The sequence below is a fragment of the Panthera pardus genome, unplaced genomic scaffold (genome assembly GCF_024362965.1).
Source record: "Panthera pardus isolate Hobbes unplaced genomic scaffold, ASM2436296v1 HiC_scaffold_19, whole genome shotgun sequence".
NCBI lineage: Eukaryota > Metazoa > Chordata > Mammalia > Carnivora > Felidae > Panthera > Panthera pardus.
In genome coordinates, this window is record NW_026526754.1 from 6,064,651 (window position 1) to 6,083,109 (window position 18,459).

General features: G+C 46.4%; 1 long non-coding RNA gene across 4 annotated transcripts in view; it reads right to left on the reverse strand.

The window, feature by feature from the left end:
• Positions 1-18,459, reverse strand: part of LOC109270823 (uncharacterized) — a 678,705-nt gene that overhangs the window by 324,840 nt on the left and 335,406 nt on the right. The gene's annotated exons all lie outside the window — the stretch shown is intronic.

Sequence of the window (18,459 nt, forward strand, 5' to 3'; positions counted from 1 at the left end):
GAAAATGTCTGCCCCTCCACAGGTCTCTATCCAATGCAATATCTGGGGTTGTCTGTTACCACTTTATCAAAATCAAATTCTCTATCAAATTATTTTGCTGTAGCACAACAAAGAAAAAGATCACCTTTCCATTGACCTTTCCCTCACGGCAAGGATAAAGCACACACTAGAAGGAGCCATAATCTGTTGATCGTGATAAAACAACAGGGAGGAGGTAGAAGCTTATAAGGAAAATGTCTCTCTTTATTTTGCCTGAAAATGTCAGAAACAAGAACTTAGAGTCAAGGAGACCTGAATTTTGGTCTTTGCTTTGCCTCTGCCTTACCTTGGGACATGGAGCAAGTCTAATTCTTTGTGGTCCACAAAGACTGGCGTAAGGAAATTCACCTGGGGGTGAGGCTGGGATGGAGAGAAGTATTATAGGTACAGGACCCAGGCCAGGGTCAGGCCCAGGATCTTGCAAAAGAAGCTCGATCTTCTTAGGTGTGTTTGGCACCAGGCTCTTGATTTTCGTCTGTTATTTGAACTTCTGTCTCCTTACTGTGCTTGAGAAGCTCTCCACTTTATGAGTCAGGGACAGCCTCTCAATATAAAGGGCAAAAATGCAAGATACTTTTTTTTTTTTTTTTACCACCACCATCCCCTTGCATCTAGAGTGATATATGGAACCTAGGTTGTGCCTGAACAGACTCGGGATGTGGTAATTCAAAGATTCAGAACTGCAGAGATTCTATTCTGGCAAGGGGCGGCCATAGTATTGGGGCCAACACTGAGCCTCCAGGGAGAGTGGCAGCAGAGGGAGAACCAAAGGGTCCAGTCACCCAGTTGTGGCAGGGCATCCTCCCAACTGGCTCTGTGGTCTCGATTTTGGCCATCATTCTAGGAGTTGCCTGGCAGCGGCTGTTCTTATCCCATTCTTAGTTCCTTCCTTACTTCCACCCTTCCTTCCTTTTTCCACTTATAGAGTTATTTTCAACACACCATAAAATATTGAGATAATATGAGAGACACCTGTTTCACAACCACAAGCTTGATAAAATCTTGGCATTTTTCTAAGAACTAAAATATTACAGATAAACTTGAAGCCTCTGTGCATCCCTCTCTAATCCCATTTCCTTTTCTGCCTTCCAGAGATAAACTCTATCCTGAATATAATAATTTTCGTGCAAAGATACATTTTCATTATGTGAAATTTACTAATTTAATAAAATTTATAAATGTCACATATGAATGTGTACACCCACACCCACAGTAACACACGCTAGATATACATGGGTGACTTCTGCTCCAGACAATTTGGCAAACAGATATCCTGAGAAACCCTCTCATTACCAAATATGTAGAACAAAGACGTTTTTTAGTGGATAGATAACTTCATAAAAAAGTCAGGGAAATCAGTAGACAGAGTAAAGCAGACTATTGTATCTAATGTGGGTAGGTCTCATCCAATCATTGAAGACCTGAATAGAACAAAAAGGCTGAGTGAAAGGAAACTGCCTGTGCGATACTTGAGCTGGGACATCGGTCTTCTCCTGCTCTTGGCCTGGGACTTACACTGTCAGCTCACCCGGTTGTCAGGCCTTTGGACTTAGACTGGAACTAACCACCAGACTCCTGGGTCTCCAACTTGCCCAATGAGATCTTGGGACTCCTCAGATTCCATAATCACATGAATCGATTCCTCATAATAAATCTCTTGAGGGGGCGCCTGGGTGGCTCTGTCGGTCAAGCGTCTGACTTTTGATTTCGGTTCAGGTCATGATCTCACAGTTCATGAGTTCGAGCCCCACATCAGGCTCTGCTCTGACAGCGCAGACCTTGCTTGGGATTCTCTCTCTCTCTCTCTCTCTGCCTCTCCCACACATGCGCGCTGTCTACAAAAATAAATAAAAATAAACTTAAAAAAATCTCTTGATAAATAGAGACAAGTAGACAGAGCCTACTGGTTTTGTTTTTCTGGAGAACACTGACTAATATAGACTTTGGTACTAAGAGTGGTTCTAGAGGAATAGAATTTTAAGGATGAGTTTTCTTTTTTTTTTTTAAGTTTATTTACTTACTTTGAGACAGAAAGAGAGAATCCCAAGCAGGCTCTGTGCTGTCAGCACAGAGCCCCATGCAGGGTCTCCATCTTATGAACCACAAGATAATGACCTGAGTCAAAACCAAGAGTCAGACACTTAACCAAGTGAGCCATCCAGGAACCCCAAAGATGAGTTTTCTGGGTTTTTTTGTGGGATTTCTGGAATTGACAGTCCATCTGATTAGATTTAAGGACAAGAATGACTATTTCCAGTAGTAAAGAGAGCACTGGTAGTCCACAGCCTGATCTGGCAGCAGAGAAACACATTATCAGCCATGCATATTCCTAATGAACCACTTATAAGAAGCACAGGGCTGGATGGCTGTGTATATGATACTTTCAAAAGTTTTGGGCAAAATAATGAATATAATGAGATCGGCTGGTTGCTCCTAATGTCACTGGACAAAGTGGAGAAAGAAAAAAGATGAGTTCAGAGATTCGAATTCCCAGCTTGAGTGCCACCCAAATGAGGATTTGGACTAATACAAGCTGTAAGAGGAGAGGACAGACAGTCGTCACAGGAAATGTCCAGTGGAGGCTTGGGGTTGTGGTGCGGTGGAGGAACAGCAGTGACAGAACAGGTGGGAGATGAGAGCAATATGGCGGCAGAACAAACACTGGCCAAGTATCTCTTTATTGATGTTGGGTCCAAAGACCCAGGATCACAGGGTTCTCTTCTTCCCTTTTATTACCTACTTATTTCTTGCTTTAGTTTTTATTATTAAATGAAATAAAGTATGTAAAGCCCCCAGTTTCAAGAGAACAGCATTTTCCCCCCTGAGGAAGAAGAAACAGAGAGCAAAAAGTAGAATGAAGTACTTAGGGATATGGGTCTGTGGCAGATTCAGAAACGGTCATCTTTGCTCAAGGAGATAATTTGCTCCATGGAAGTCATATCTTGCCTTCTGGGCAGAAGGAAAAAAAAAAAAAACAACCAAAAACTTTGTTCAAATATTATTGTTATAAAGTAATATAGGCTCAGTGGAGACAATGTTCAGAGTAAAGAAAAGAAAATTAGAGATAGAAAAATCATCCATAGACTCAGCACCCAAAGACTTTACTGTTGGTAACATTTCAGGGTGTTTCTTTTCAGATAAAAAATGTAATTTTTAGGGATGTGAAAGACTGTCAATCAACAGAGAGCTGTGGCCACAGGGGACATGAGGGAGAACAGCCCATGCTGCTTCCTAACTGCCTTCACACTAAAGTCCTTCTCATCCCCTAGGTGGGGGGTGGGCCAGCTGGGGAGCCTAGTCCCACCCCTCAAGCCCCTGAGGTACAGCCTCTAGCAAGCCCCCCAGGATTAGTTTCCCAGACATCTGTGGGCTTGGAGGAGCTCTGGCCTGTTGCTTGCTGGGGCTCTGTGACTTCTCAGATCCTGCAACAGGGCTGAGCCTTTCCTCCACCTCACATTTCTGCCTAAACATTCGGGCCTGGAATGCATCAATGTGAAGTGTGTGACACAGCTTGGCTTCCCAGGATGGAGGCCAAGCATGGGACAGGGCCCAGATGGCAGGGAGATATGTATATAAACAGCACGTGGGAGGTCTTGTCACCAGGGCAAGTCTTATCTCTTCCTGATTGGCTCACAGCCCTGAATCCTGGGCAAGATCACCAGTGGCCAGTACCTCTCTCTGTGTGTCACCGAGAGCCAGCGCTATCCCCACTTAGCCCTCGTTCACCGCCAGCAGCAGCTGCCAGTGTCCCTGGTAGGAGGAAAAAGCCAAGTATGCAGCCCCCACCTCCAGGAAGTTCAGGAATGAGAAGCTCACTCCTAACCAGGCCATCATCACCTTAATAGCACTGTCCCAATTGACATCAATGCTCAATAAATCTTGGTTTTATTGTTCCACACTAGTGGGCTGGGAGAAGAGTGGTGCACTTCCCCTGGACCCCCAGGGGTGTAGACTATGTTCCTTTCCATGAATTCCATTTACAAGGGACCTGCGGCAAATAAAGACAGTGGGCATCAGGACCCTGGACTAGTCTCTGTCTCTCTCTCTCTGTCTCAGTTTCCCATCCGGGAAATAGGGAGGGGCTGCTATGCTAGTGAGCAAGGTATCTTTAGCCCTATTATCAAGGGTTCAATGACTGCATAAGGGATGAGGATTTGCTCATGATCAGGTTCGAATCCTGGCTGCCCGGTATGACTAGAGGCCAAGATCTCACTTCCCACCTGCATGTAATGTACAAAATTAGGACAAGAGTTTCGACTTCACCAGAGCAATGTGATACTGAAGAAAGGCTCTCAGTGAAGAGAAATGTGGACACATCTGACCAAGGAACCGCTTTCTCTCTTCTGAGAGGGCTTGAGCTGTTCCTGTCACACTGAAACTGTGATTCCAACAGCTTACATCTACTTGTAACAAGTCATGGGGGTTTGTGGAAGCCTTGACCTTTGGGCCCACATGAAGACCCTCACTGAGAGGAGATGTGGGCGAGGCCCTAAGTAGGGCAGCCATTGTTTGCAATTTAAATTTTTCTAGTAGTGGGGTACCTGAGTGGCTCCGTCAGTTAAGCATCTGACTCTTGATCTCAGCTCAGGTCTTGATCTCAGGGTAATGAGTTCAAGCCCTGCACGGGGATCTGTGCTGGATGGAAAGCCTACTTAAAAGAAAAAGTTAAAAATAAAATTTTCCAGTAGTTACATTTTTGTAAAAAGTAAAAAGAAACTAGTGAAATTAATGTTAAAACAACCTATTCAACCCAATGTATCCAAAATACTACTTCAACATTTAATGACTATAAGAAATACTAATTTGAGTTTTGTGCCTCATTTTCTCACCCTCAACTTGCAAACTCTGGAATCCTTGTGTAATTACAGAATATCTCAATTCAGATGGTAAATTCTTCTTAGCAATGCTCAATCTGTACTTAGCCCTCCTTTCTCTCTGAGTCTGTTTATTTAGTGACTTCTCAGGACTCAGAAGATCAGAGCTGCTGCCTGGGTTGCAGAGGACACAGTGGAACAGCACAGATTCCTGTCTTTCCAGGAGCATCCTTAGCCTTGGCCACCAGGTCCCATCTCAGAACTTTTGCTCATCCCTTGCCTCCTGCCCGGAACGCCCTTCCCCGTTCGTCTCCACCTACTTCGAGTTCAAACGTGCTTCACACCCAAGCGCTACATGGTCTTTTCCAGTCATTTGGTCTTCACGTGTCCAGAATGCCAACCGTGTTCCAACACGTGTCCTTTGTTCATCCCTGGAAACACCATGCCTTTTATTTGCACCACTGTATTTTTCCCTTTCCAGTTAAACCGGATGAAAGCTGGAACCCGTTGAGGGCTTCATGTCCCAAGAGGCCCTCCCACGTCTCCCATCCTCGCCAACACCCGATGCGGCAGACAACTCGTGGTATGAAATGTTGACGGAGCTCAGTCTCTGTTCTCAAGGGGGTCACGTTCCAGCCCAACGCCTTGCTCCTAAGAACACAGATATTAGCAGTAACTCACTTGGTGAACACTCAAAGGCTTAAAAGGCACCTCTGTGTGACACTTTGATAATAATCCTCAAACAGTTCTAACTCCTTGCCTCTGAAACTCACCCAACATCCCCTTCCCAACAGGCTCTTTCTAAGACCCCCTACTTCTTTTCTCCACACCCCATGCCACAATTTGGCATTACTTTATTTTTTCTTTTGTCTCTCTCCCCTACTAGAATAGAAGTCCCACAAGGGCAGGAAGCACTTGTATCTCCCTCTGCCAGCACTATGCTTCATCCCTAGAGAGCACCCCTTACGTTTGTGGTGAATGAATGAATGAGCTCATTAATGTGTGACAAGCTTCGCATAAGGCTTTCTCGACATCAGCTTTCTCCAATAGAAATAGAACGTGAGCCATGTTTGTCATTTTATTTTATAATTTTTTTAACATTGATTTTTGAGAGAGGGAGAGCGCGTGGGGGGGAGGAGCAGACAGAGGATCTGAAGCAGGCTCTGTGCTGACAGCAGGGACCCCAGTGTGGGGCCCAAACTCACAAACCACGAGATCATGGCCTGAGCCGAAGTCGAACGCTTAACCGACTGAGTCACCCAGGCGTCCCAATGCTTGTCACTTTAAACTTTGCAGTAGTTACATTTCAAAGATGTAAAAACAAGCAGGTGAAATTAATGATACTATATTTTATTTAACCCGATATATTCAAACTATTATTATAACGCAAAATGAATATAAATCATACGGTTGAATTTTTTTAGCCTTAACTTTTTCATCTCATGTTTTGGAAATCCACGGTGTCTTTTACAACGAGTTTCGGTTGGCGATACCTGATCTGTATTTAGACCTCATAACTGTGCAGTTGAAAAAGCAGATTCATACACCCGAGTTGTTCCAAACACACTTCAAAGTTTTCCACTCACTGAATCAAGTAATGATTTTTGAATTTAAATTTAAATCAATTCGAATGAAATAAAATGGAAACTCCAGTCCCTCTGTCTCCTCAGTCACAGTTCCAGGGATCCATGGCTTCCACGTGGGGAAGCAGAGGCCTAAACGGTACCGCGAAGACTGAGCTGAATTGTGTTGTTGCTGTGATTATCATTCTCCAGTAGTGCCCGTCACGTCTGGGGTAACAGTCAAAATCCTGACAATGGCCCTCAAGGCCGCCAGCTGCACCACCTACGCGTCCATCCCCATTCTTGCTTCTCTCCCCCTTGAGGACTCTACACCCCCACCTCACCTCCTCACGGTTCCTCACACTCCCCAGACCTCGTCTCAGTTCAGGCCCTCCGCCATGACGCTCCCACGCCCTTCCCCAGTAGCATCTGAGCTACCCTCACTCCCTTCCGATCGCTCTTCAAAAGCCACCTTCTCGGGAAGTCCTTGCCTGGCCAGTCTGTTCTGAAGTGATGACTCCACCCCTACTGATGCTTCAGTTCCTTCTTCCCTGGACATCTTACTCCTTGGCAGTCAGTTAGGTGACAAACTCTGTATTTTACTTTTTTGAGATGTTTATTATCTTACCTCCTCGCCCAATAGAATGTCAGCTCTATGGGGGTAACATTTTGTCTGTTTTGTTCACTGCTGGATCCCTAGCCCTTAGGACTTCATTTGTGGAAGGAAGGGAGGAAGGAAGGAAGGAAGGAAATGTATAAACATACATTTATGTCACCTGGTGACATTATTATCTCCATTTTACAGATACAGAAACAGGATCCAGATGTCACAATGATAAGCCCAAACATAAAACGGTCAAAATAACTATAATGCAGGTTTTACTCCAAATTCCATGTCATTCCCATCATTCAAGCTGCCTTTAAAAATTGCTGCTTGTCAGATACCTTCAGAAAGGGGATTAGAATCTTATAGAACACTTGAGAAATACAAATCCTTCAAAGAGCAGGTCAACAAGCCAATTAATAACTGTAAGATACCCACACGTGGGCCAAATCCATTCCCTTTGTTTTGTACATTCCAAACATGCACTGTGCTGTCACAAGTGGAAATCTGAGACAGCTTCCCTTTGGATGAAATTGATACATGCCCACACTGCCCCTAGTGGATGCTACCTGTAACAGATGTGGTGGTAAGTAACTGGCCCCTCCGCCCTTCCTTTCAACCACGTCTAGCCCAAATCTCCAACTTGAAGTCACACAGTTACATTTGTAAATATTTATGTGGATGGCAAATTTCCTTTAGGAGAAATATCGTTTCCAACAGGAACAATCAAAACACAGCTTACAATGAAATAACTACCAAGTATCAGATGCTAATTTTTTAACACACATGATCAGATGCGGTCCCCTAATAACCCCATACGCACCGTCATGCCCATTTGGCAGATGAGGAAACTGAAGCTCAGGGAAGTAACTGCATCATGGTCCCACTATTAGGAAGTGATGGAGTCAGAATTTAAATGTAAACCTATCTGTGTGTTATTGTGTCCATAGCAAACTGTTTCACTACCCTGAGAGCTCTGAGAAACCCATAATCAAAACTTCCGGAAATAAGACAGAATTAGTCCAACAAGCCAACTTAAGATCCATTCATTTCCCAGATAAATTCACAAATTCATTTGCAAATATGTAGAATCTTGTAGCAATTATGTTGCTTCAAATTTGCTTAATGAATGACAACTCAGCAAAGCAGAAATGCAGCTCAAAGACCCTTTTATTAATATGTTTCTCTCTATAAATCTACCAATGCGTCAAGACAGCGATAACAAATCATTAGTAAGACAACACCTTCCTGAATCTGCACATTTAGGTCCCGACCTTGGGATCCACAGAGTCTGGCACAAACACAGTGCCTTAGCTTCCCTTCGCATCAGCAGCGACAACCAGGGTGAGACTAATTCAGCCCAGGCGCTATGTTGACGATCATTTGTTTTTAAGTGACACACATATTTCATATTCTCAATGCACGATCGACCTGCGTGAGTGTCGCCATTAATATTCACAACGTGGCTGTGACAAACAGAAGCACGTTCACAGGGCTATTCACATTTTGAGTTTTTCAAGGAAAAAGAACAGGCTGTTGCTAAGACCCTATTGGTAACACAACAAAAGCCCCCTGCAAACAAGCTTAAGCAGAAAAAAGGAAATACATAGGCATGATACCCTCATAACTCAAAAACAGGCAACAAAGGCAGGCCTCAAGGAGTGCTGGAAGGAGAAACAGAAGACCAGCCAGCAACACAGGCCACTGTATCTCCCCGCCTTCGCTTCTTTCCAGATAATCCCTGTACCTTCTCTTTCCCCTCCCTCTCCCTTTACAGGGCAGCGCCCATCTGTTCATGCACAGAACGGCCACCAGGGCTCCAGGGTTTATGTGCCTGCAGTTTGAACAACATTCTAACAACTGCTAAGTACAAATCTTCAGAGAATACATTGAGAAGAACCAGTTTTGTTCATATGATCTTCTGTGGTCCCAGGAGATCACACCCTAGAGAATATCTGTGGGGTAAGGTCAATATGAGAGACATGTTTGGACTCTGGGTAGATGAACCCCTGAAAAGTTATCACCCACCAGTGTGACTAGTCTCAGGAAGTTCTTAGTCAACAGTAATTTTCTCAAAATTGCTTCTTCTTCCCAGTACTCACTTACTCAATAAACACTTATTAAATGCCCACTAAGTGCCAAGCAATCAGCCCTACCCAAAGGGCGTGCAATCTGGAAGGAAACACTATCAGGCATTTTAAGGCTGTGTGGAAGTTAATATAATCGGACAAATCATGGGATATAATGGGCGAACATATATAATTCAGCCCAAGATGGGGAGGGTGGGTGAGTGGGGTTGTGGGTGGGGGTCGAGCAGGGATAGGATGTCTCCCAGAGGAGGAAAGAATGACCTGACATTTGGAAGATGAATAAAAATTAACGAGGCTATAAAAGAACAGAGCGGGTGATTCTGGATAAAAGGAATGTGGAGGTAGAGATGCCAAGTTGTCAGGAAGCAAGAAGTTGGGAGAAATCTAGGGATTCGGGCTGGAAAGCTAAAATGAGGTCAGCACATGAAGAAACTTGCGTGCCAAACTACAGACCTTGCAAATGTTTCAACAGTTCTAAACATTAACTTAATAGAACCAAAGACAGCCTGCCAAGAAGGTAAATTTAGTAAATGCTGCCCTTTATAAGTTCCTCTTGGAGAGTCACAATTCACATCGGCATATTAAAGGCTCTGAGAAGCCTTGTAACAAACACACAACAAAAGCACCCGGTTAACTTTGTTTAACCCAGCGTTTCCCAAATGTATCAGACTATGAATGTCATTCCTAGCTCATCCCCTGTGAAACACTCATGAATCCGGTTGGAGAGAGGCAGTTCTGAGGCAATGGGGAGTCTCCTGGAGGGTTTTAAAAAGCAGAGTGAAATGATACCTCTATGCTTTAGAAATGGCCTACAGCCTGCTGCAGAGAACGGAACCAAGGAGTGTAAGCCAAGATGCTGGGAGACTTGTTAGGGGCTGCTCTAATGATCTAATGGAGAGAGGATGGGGACCTAAACTGAGGCAGGGGCAGTAGAGGTGTTATAGCTGGGAACAATCATGGTTGTCTAAGACCCTAAAGCAAATGGCTGCTCCGTGACAGGCTACATTTAGGAAAATAAAAAATGAGCACGAGACGGAACTTTATTATGGGAGCCAAGAATGGAAGCACTAGCAGGGGGCAGGACAATTACCAAGCAGTGACCGTAACTCTCCAGCTTATAAAGGATTTGACATTTCAAAAAGGACAATGTCCCTCTGCTGTGGAACTGTACAGTCTGCCCTCTAGGAAGGACCGCCCCGAGCAGTCCTAACTGCTGGCCTGGTTTACAGACCCATCCAGTTCAACAGAGGTTTGCTCGTCAAAGAGCAAGTCTGCAGTGGACAACCAAAAGAGAAACTGAATGGCAGCCTGCAGAATTTACCCCTTCTTCCTCATGCACATTTTAATTAAGCACTTATTATGTGCTAAGTTTATCCAGATACTTTGAAATTTTCTTTTTCGGTGTGTCCGTCAGATGTCGCTAGATTACAAGCTGTCCCCAAACTTAGTAGCTTCAAACCACAAAGATTTATTATCGCTGGTGATTATACGGGTTAGCTGGACTCACCAGGTGGTTCTTCTATCCATGTGATATCAACAAGAGTCACTGTCATCTGGGGGCTTAATGGGGGCTAGACCAGCCACGATGGTCTCTCCACGTAGCCACGTCACTGGCAGGTGGTGCTGGCTGTGAGCTGGGAGTTCAGCTGGGGCTCTTTTCTAGGATATTTGCATTCTCTTCTACACAGCCTCTCCCGTGGCTAGGCCCGGACTTCCTCAAAACATGGTGGATGGGTTCCAAGCCCCAACTCACATGTGGTCACCAAGATCTCCTGTCACACATGCCAAAGGCCCATTGGCCAAGACATGTCCCATAGCCAAGTCTAGTATCTATGTGAGAGGGACCATGAACACTGGGAAATGGTTCCTAACAACATGTATAATACGTAGTATAAGTAAAAATATACCACACTTTACAAATTATACACGGTACATATTAGAAACCCTAGGATGAATTCCTGTATCTGTCTACATTATTTTAGGATGAAATAAGGTCTAACGAAAAAAGAGTTCTCAAGAGAAACCAACACCAGATGCACAGATATAGAAAAATAATTTGTGAGGAATTAATTTAAAAAGCAGAGATTTGGGGGGCAGTGGGGCAAGGTTCATTCCAAGGCCTGTTTCATCTTTTCTTAGATGTGTGTTTTAGTAAGCTATTTGTGCCCGATTCCTCATCTGAGAAGTGGAAGTCGTAAAAGCTGCCTCGCAGGGCGATCAGGGGGATTTAAAATAGCGATACGTCTGTACGTAAAATAAATTTAGTGTCACCAGTGTAACAAAGCAGACATATTCAAGTCTTTTTGTTCCTTTTGAACCTTTATGCCTCCACGTAAATATATCAATCTGCATCATTTTAATCAAAGTGTGCACAAAATTGTATTTTGATATTATACGTATTTTACATCAGTCCGTGTTTCTACATCGGCTTTGTGTTTAGCCTTTTTAGTTGCTGCGAAGTATTCTGTATGTCGACGTACGATAGCGTAACCCATCTCCTATATTTGTGCATTTGTGTCACTTCTTGTTTTCACTCCTGTATATTACACGAATGAATCCCTGTTTAAACTCTTCCTCTTTTAAGATTATTCTCTTGGGGTGCCTGGGTGGCTCAGTCAGTAGCATCCGACTCTTGATTTCAGCTCAGGTCATGATCTCACGGCTCGTGAGTTGGGAGTCGCACATCAGGCTCCACGCTGACAGCACGGAGCCTGCTTGGGATTCTCTCTCTGCCCCTCCCCTGCTCATGCTCCCTACCAAAATCAATAAATAAAACTTTAAAAAAGAGATTATTCTCTTGTAGTAATTCTTAGAACTCATATTCTAAGGTAAAAAAAAACATGTGAAAATATTTAGAATTTGATATGCCCTGCTAAATAGTCCTCCGAAGCGGGTGTGCCTGTACCAACACAATGTCATCAACCGTGGGCTTTTATAATTTCCTTTGTTTTATTCTGTTTTGATTCTTGTTTGACAGAGATAAAGTATATGCTCTACCTTCTGTCCCAATCTCGGGGTGTCTCTGTCATATCGTGCAGTTACGATATGAGAGTGTGCTAACGTGTGTACTGTGAAATTCTTTCAGAGATTTTTTAAAGATGTATGAAGTAACTATTATTACTTCCATTTTTTTAATGAAAAAGAAACTGATGCAGACACTTTGAGTACTGAAAGAGTCTGGTCAAGTCTGGAGTAGCTTTACTGATTTTTTTTTTTTAATAGAGAAGCACACATTTTCTCCTTCATCAGTTTTCACCCTGAGAAGTAAATAACCATTCATTCAGAAGAAAACAAATGCTTAATAGAAGGCAATCATGTGAACGTACTGGACTGGATGCTGGAGGGAGCTGGCAGCAGGAAGTGACAATACTATACACGTGCAACCCACCTTTGTTCACGTGCATTGCAACAACACTCAGAAACTGTAATTTCTCTTTTTTAATGTTTTTTTTTTTTAATTTATTGTTGAGACAGAGAGGGACAGAGCATGAGCAGAGGAGGGGCAGAGAGAGGGAGACACAGACTCCCAAGCAGGCTCCAGGCTCTGAGCTGTCAGCACAGAGCCCAGTGCAGGGCTCGAACTCACAAACCGAGATCGTGACCTGAGCCAAAGTCGGACGGTTAACCGACTGAGTTACCCAGGCGCCCCCAGAAATTGTAATTTCTGAGACTCATGTAGGAATCCAAAATATTAATCGAACACATGCTATGTGCAAGCCAAGGCTCCCCGTGCTGGGGATGTTCAAGGTGGGTGAGATGCCTTCCCTGGAAGAGGATGTGGAAGGGAAGTGCAGATGTTAGGGGCACCTACTACGTGCCTAACACAGTGTCAGGTCAGGAACTGTCCTGAAGCTCTCCCAGGGACAGCGCTAATCCCATGAAAATTCACGTAAGAAGGATTAAAAGGCTCAGGGGCATGAGGTTGGCCCTTTGCTGGAGGTAATCAAATCTGTTGTGGAATGAAAGGGCCTGAGCACGTCCTTAAGCGACAGAAAGGACTCAGCCTTGCAGGGGTGAGAGGCAAGAGCAAGAGGCAAGCCGGGGAGGGGTAGGCGCTCACACATCAGCTTGGCAGGAAGTTTTCCCCCTTCATTTCCTGAAATGCCTCTCCCCTGAATGCACACGGGGTGACACCAGTCACTGGACCAGGACCACACCCATTCAGGGGCAATTCTGAGTTAAGGGCTGTGGTCTGGACCTCCTCCAAGCCGAGCTGCTGTAGAACAATTCGGAGAAGACAAAGCAGGATACAATTTCCTGCTAGTTTCGCACGCTTGGCTCTCCATGAGCTTTCCCACACCTGCCAGACGATACAACCAACTGGGGCGCTCCGTGGGTCCTCGGCCCACTCACCCTAGAGACTTCAATTTGGTGGGTCTGGGGAGGGAGCAGAATCCCAGGGGACCCCATGACCCACATCTGCACTGACACCACGATGCGCATCTCTTAAGGTAGCAGTTCTCAAAGCCACAAGGACCCAGGGCCCCGGCAAACCAAGCACAAACGCTGCTCTTCACCCCAGAATGTCTGCTTCTGCAGCTCCGCCATCATACCGTGAGTCCCCGTGCCGGTGGTCATGCCTCCCGAAGTTTGGCAGCCACCGCTCTGAATGCCCAGTGATCTTCCAGAAAAGTGAGGACATCCAAGCAAAGCACAGTGGACACAGTCACAGGGGCCCTAACTCTTTCTCCCTGGGGCAATGTCAGGCCTCTCTGAGCCTCAGTTTCTCCATCTGTAAAAGGGACGAAATGATCCCGACCTCACAGGGTTGCTGGGATGGAGAATGAAATGACGGCTGTTTAAGGTCTGATGCCATGCCAGGCACTCAGGTACCAGAAGGCATGAGCAGAATGGTCAGAGCTTCCTCAAAGAGGGGGCCTGAGATAAACTTAAGGGGTCTAATTAATAAGAAAAGGGGAGTTCATGGGGCATTCTGGGAATGGGGGTGTAGAGAGCTGGAACAGAAGCGGAAGATCAGGATCAGAAGTGAGCACAGGATATTCCAGCCACGGGACAGGGAGGGAGAGAAGAGGAGACTAGAAAACAGTCGTGTTACACTGGGTCTTGCCAAGACCTGCACTGCACACGTGCAGACACGCTGCGGACCCCACAGCGGGAAGCTTCCCCTACATGCAGCTAGTATCTCCGGGCAGCCGAGATCAGAACAAGAAAGCCGTGTGCCTGGCTGCACACAAGATTACCTTCACCTTCCTGGTTTCAGTTCACGTTGGTCACATTAATTCACCCTTCTTGAGCTGAGTGTCATTCTTCAGGCTCAGTGGCAGCCCAAGGGAGCACTGTAGCACACAGTTTGGCATGTCTGGGCCCCTAACAGATGGCCACCTTTCAGCTTCCTCGGGACTCCATCCACCTGACCTGGAAATTTCTTGCTCAGGTGATCTCATATCAGACATGATGCTGTCACTTACATGGCACCTATCTGCTGACCGGTAGAAGTTTCCTCACTATGGCATCTTCTCTGTCAGCCTGGGATCCTCAGATGGGAATAGGATGGGGGCTATTTTGTCCCCCTCTCAATGGTGGCGGAGGCGGGAAGAAGCTGTTTGGAGGGAGTGGCTCTGAGAGAAGCCGGATCCCAGAAATGTTGCCAAGCACTCAAGTCTCTCATTCTGAGGGGCTCCAAAGCCAGCTGCGCCTTCCATGGTTTGATTATTTAAGGTCCACTAGACTCTGAGCTCTGCCATGACTGGGATTTCCATCGGTTTTGATAACCACTGTGTCCCCAGCAGGTAAAATAATTCCAGGCCTATCATGGACACTCAACAGGTACTCAATAGGTGGGCTTCATTCTCTAATACTGTCAGCTAAAGCAACCCGATAGTCCCTCCCCATCAGCAGTACTCGCCAAATCCCGTGCCGGGAGAATCTTCCATCAGTTCCAAGGGTTGGCGTCAATGTTTCTCTCCCAACCAGACACCTGTGTGGCTTGGAGGCATTCTGCACATTGACGTGGCCAGGAAGTCCCTTTCTTCCGCCTTGCCTCCGCGTGACGCCAGTCTCAACTGCCGGAAGTAAGACCCTGTGAGGGCTGCGTGCTGCCCTTCCCATCACCACCGCCGTCCCTGGGCTTCAAAGGGGCTCCGACAGAACTGACCGGGGCACTGGGTGTGCTCTGACATGTAATCAGGAACTGAGCTACTCCTCAAGGACCCTGATTCTGGCTTCTGATTTTGTTTTGTTTTTACTGGGTTTTTGCACGTCTGGCTTTTTTTTTTTTAATAAAGTTTATTATAAATGGGTTTGGGTTTGACACGGAACCTAATCCCAGTGGAAGAACTTAGGGATGCCTGCAGGCCAGGGGAGAGAGAAGGATGAGGCTGTTCCTGTAGAGGATCCCCCCACTCCCACTTCCTTACTGCCCCAGTGTGGACAGGAAGACAAGAGCCTGAAAGGTCCAGATACTGCCTCTGCTGCCCAGAGGTGGAGAGAAGGTGGAGCCACGTTCCTGCCTCAGGCGTGGCGTTCAGGACTCATAGAGGTGGGCTTGGCATTGAAAGAGAGGCAGGTCAGTCCTTCCCCAGCACAGCAGCCCTAGTGGCACTGGAGAGCCCAGGGCTCTACCTCAACATGGCCTGGCTCCTATGGCCACCCCATACCCCACACCAAAGTCGGTAGCCTCTTCCCAGACCCAGTAAGGTTGGTACTTAGCACTCATCAAAGGGATTCTGGATAGAACCCAAAGCACTTACAGAACATTGCTTTGAGGAGGGACAACCTGCATAGAGAGGTAAGGGGGTCTCCCCAAGGGCCCACGGCCCCCACCTGACCTCACAGGGCCAGCAGTACAGTGCCAGTGTCTCTTTCTACCGAACATTGTTATCTTTTTGATGTTTATTTATTGGAGAGGGAAAGAGAGAAAGAGGGGGCGCATGCAAGCGGGGGAGGTACAGACACGTGGGGACAGAGGATCCAAAGTGGGCTCTGTACTGACAACAGAGAGGCTGATGAGGGGCTCGAACTCACAAACTGAGAGATCATGACCTGGGCAGAAGCTGGATGCTCAACCATCTGAACCACCCAGGGGCCCCCCACCCCACCCCAGCTGAACTCTGTTATTAAAAGCTACTATTAAGGTGCTATTAGGGAAATGGGACACAGTGATGTTGCAAATAGGCATATATTTCATATTTTGAAAAGGGTGTGTGAACTCTTCCAGCCTGCCTGGAACACACATGTCCTCCCAGCCGGGAGAAGGCAGCATCCCAGCCACAGGAGCCTGGCCCTCCATGAAGGGAAGGCCATTTCCTGGACCATGTTTCTCCCAGAGCTGAGCTTTGATGAGGCACTCCCCCAGACCTGATACTCCTACAGCATTGAGGGACTGCCTGAAGAAGGGGGTTTACTGTTTAACAGAGGCAGTGCATAGAATACAAGAGGCTGTGGGTCTGAACGGTCCCCCTGTGTCCGCAGAAGCAGCAGGTGTCCTGGTGATGGAAAGTGAGAGAGGGAGGGAGGGAGGCAGGAAGAGAGGGAGGGAGAGAGAGAGAGAAGTAGGAGGAGGAGGGAGAGAGAGAGAGGAGAGGGGGACAGGAGGGCAGGACAGGGGACAGAAGGGAAGGAAGAAGCTTTCAGGTGACATATTTCTTCCTGAGCTCCAGTCCCCTTTCAGACTTTTACTTCCTGACAAAGATATGGAACAACCATAGAAGATGAAATCTCCTTTTCCAGAGTCACTGACTTATTTACCACCTACCTACTGAACTCCCCCTGCAGGGCAGGCCCCATGGCAGACTCCGGGCTTGGGCCGATGAGGGTCAGGGCCACCATGCAACTGCCTGGAGCACCACCTGCCTGCACTGTAACTCTTGCTGTCAGGCAGAAGCCAGAAGTCTAACATCTTTTCCAGACTTCCTCACAGCTGGAGATCCAGATGTGGCTTCTTTTTCCCTTGTTCGTCCCACGCATCAGAATTAAGTCACATCGAGAACAGACAGGCTGCAGGCATTTTGCTGGTGTAGATCAGGGCAGCGGGGTGGCTGCGGGGCCTCCATCAAAAGGTGGCTTCCCGAGTCCCTCTGCAGTTCCCCAAGCTGACCATTTCCTGCCCGTGACAGAGGTGGCAATGGTCTTGCGGCCCCAAATCTGCCGTGATGCTTTGGGAATGGCCCCCAGAAGCCCAGTCTGTCGTCTGTTTCTTCAGACCTATTAATGATTTTGTAGGGAATTTAATACCTGACTTCTGGGGCACGTGGGTGGCTTAGTCAGTTGAGCGTCTGACTCTTGGTTTCAGCTCGGGTCATGATCTCACAGTTCGTGAGTTCAAGCCCTGTATTGGACTCTAGTGTAGAGCCTGCTCGGGATTCTCTCTCTCTGCCCCTCCTCTGCTTGCGCTGTCTCTGTCTCTCCCAAAATAAATAAATAAACTTTAAAAACATACCCTGACTGCTAAGGTATATAATAAGCTACAATGAAGTACATAGAAGACACAGTCAGTGTCCCTACCAATAGCAACCCAACCAGGGATGTTGGTAAATGCTTGAGCACCTGTTCTTTGGAGGGAAAAAAAGTCCTGAGATCATTGACCAATTTCCACGGTGCGAATATTCCCTGAGTGGCTGATGTACGTACACATCATCGTACTCTATTTTCACCGTATGAATATGATAACCTCAAGAGCATAGAGAATTGAAAAATGTAGTTAAATAATTAGATGAGATGTATTTGTTACCTTTGCCTTTCATATAATTTATTTAATTATGGGTTTGTAAAATGCAATTTTTAATAATGGCTGTGTTTCACGACCAGCTAGCAAAAATTCTTAAAGACTCGACACTGGGCTCTCAGACAGTGACATAAGCTGACTCCATCGTGTCAGGGATCCCCACCCTCCCCAGAGGTCCCTGGCAGGTAGTTCCTGGTCTTCCAGTGGCCTTCTGTGTCTCTCCCAGAAGGGTTTTCCCTGGCAAAGGCAGCATGATTGGCCCAGTCCAGAGGCACGAAGTGCCAGAGAATTCGTACCCAGAAGAGGCTGTCCACCGTCCAGGAATGAGGGTGATGCATAAACACCCAGCTTCTCCCCAGCAGTAGTACAATTTTGACATACGCACCTGGGTTCTCAGAGCCCCCCGGGGATAGTGCTCACGTGCCCACAGCAGCAGCGATTCGTTAATGTACCCTAAATGGTTTTCCTTCTTCCCCACCTCACCTCCCCGCTCATGCCTCACGCTTCCCGTGATCACTCCCCAACTACACAACTCGCACCAAAATTCTTGTTCCAGAGTCTGCTGTGGGGGAATTCACACTAATAGAAGGTGGGATTCATGCTACAATATAAGCAAAACAGCTAGTATAGGCGAGGCACAAAAAAGGATAACCACATATGTTCTATA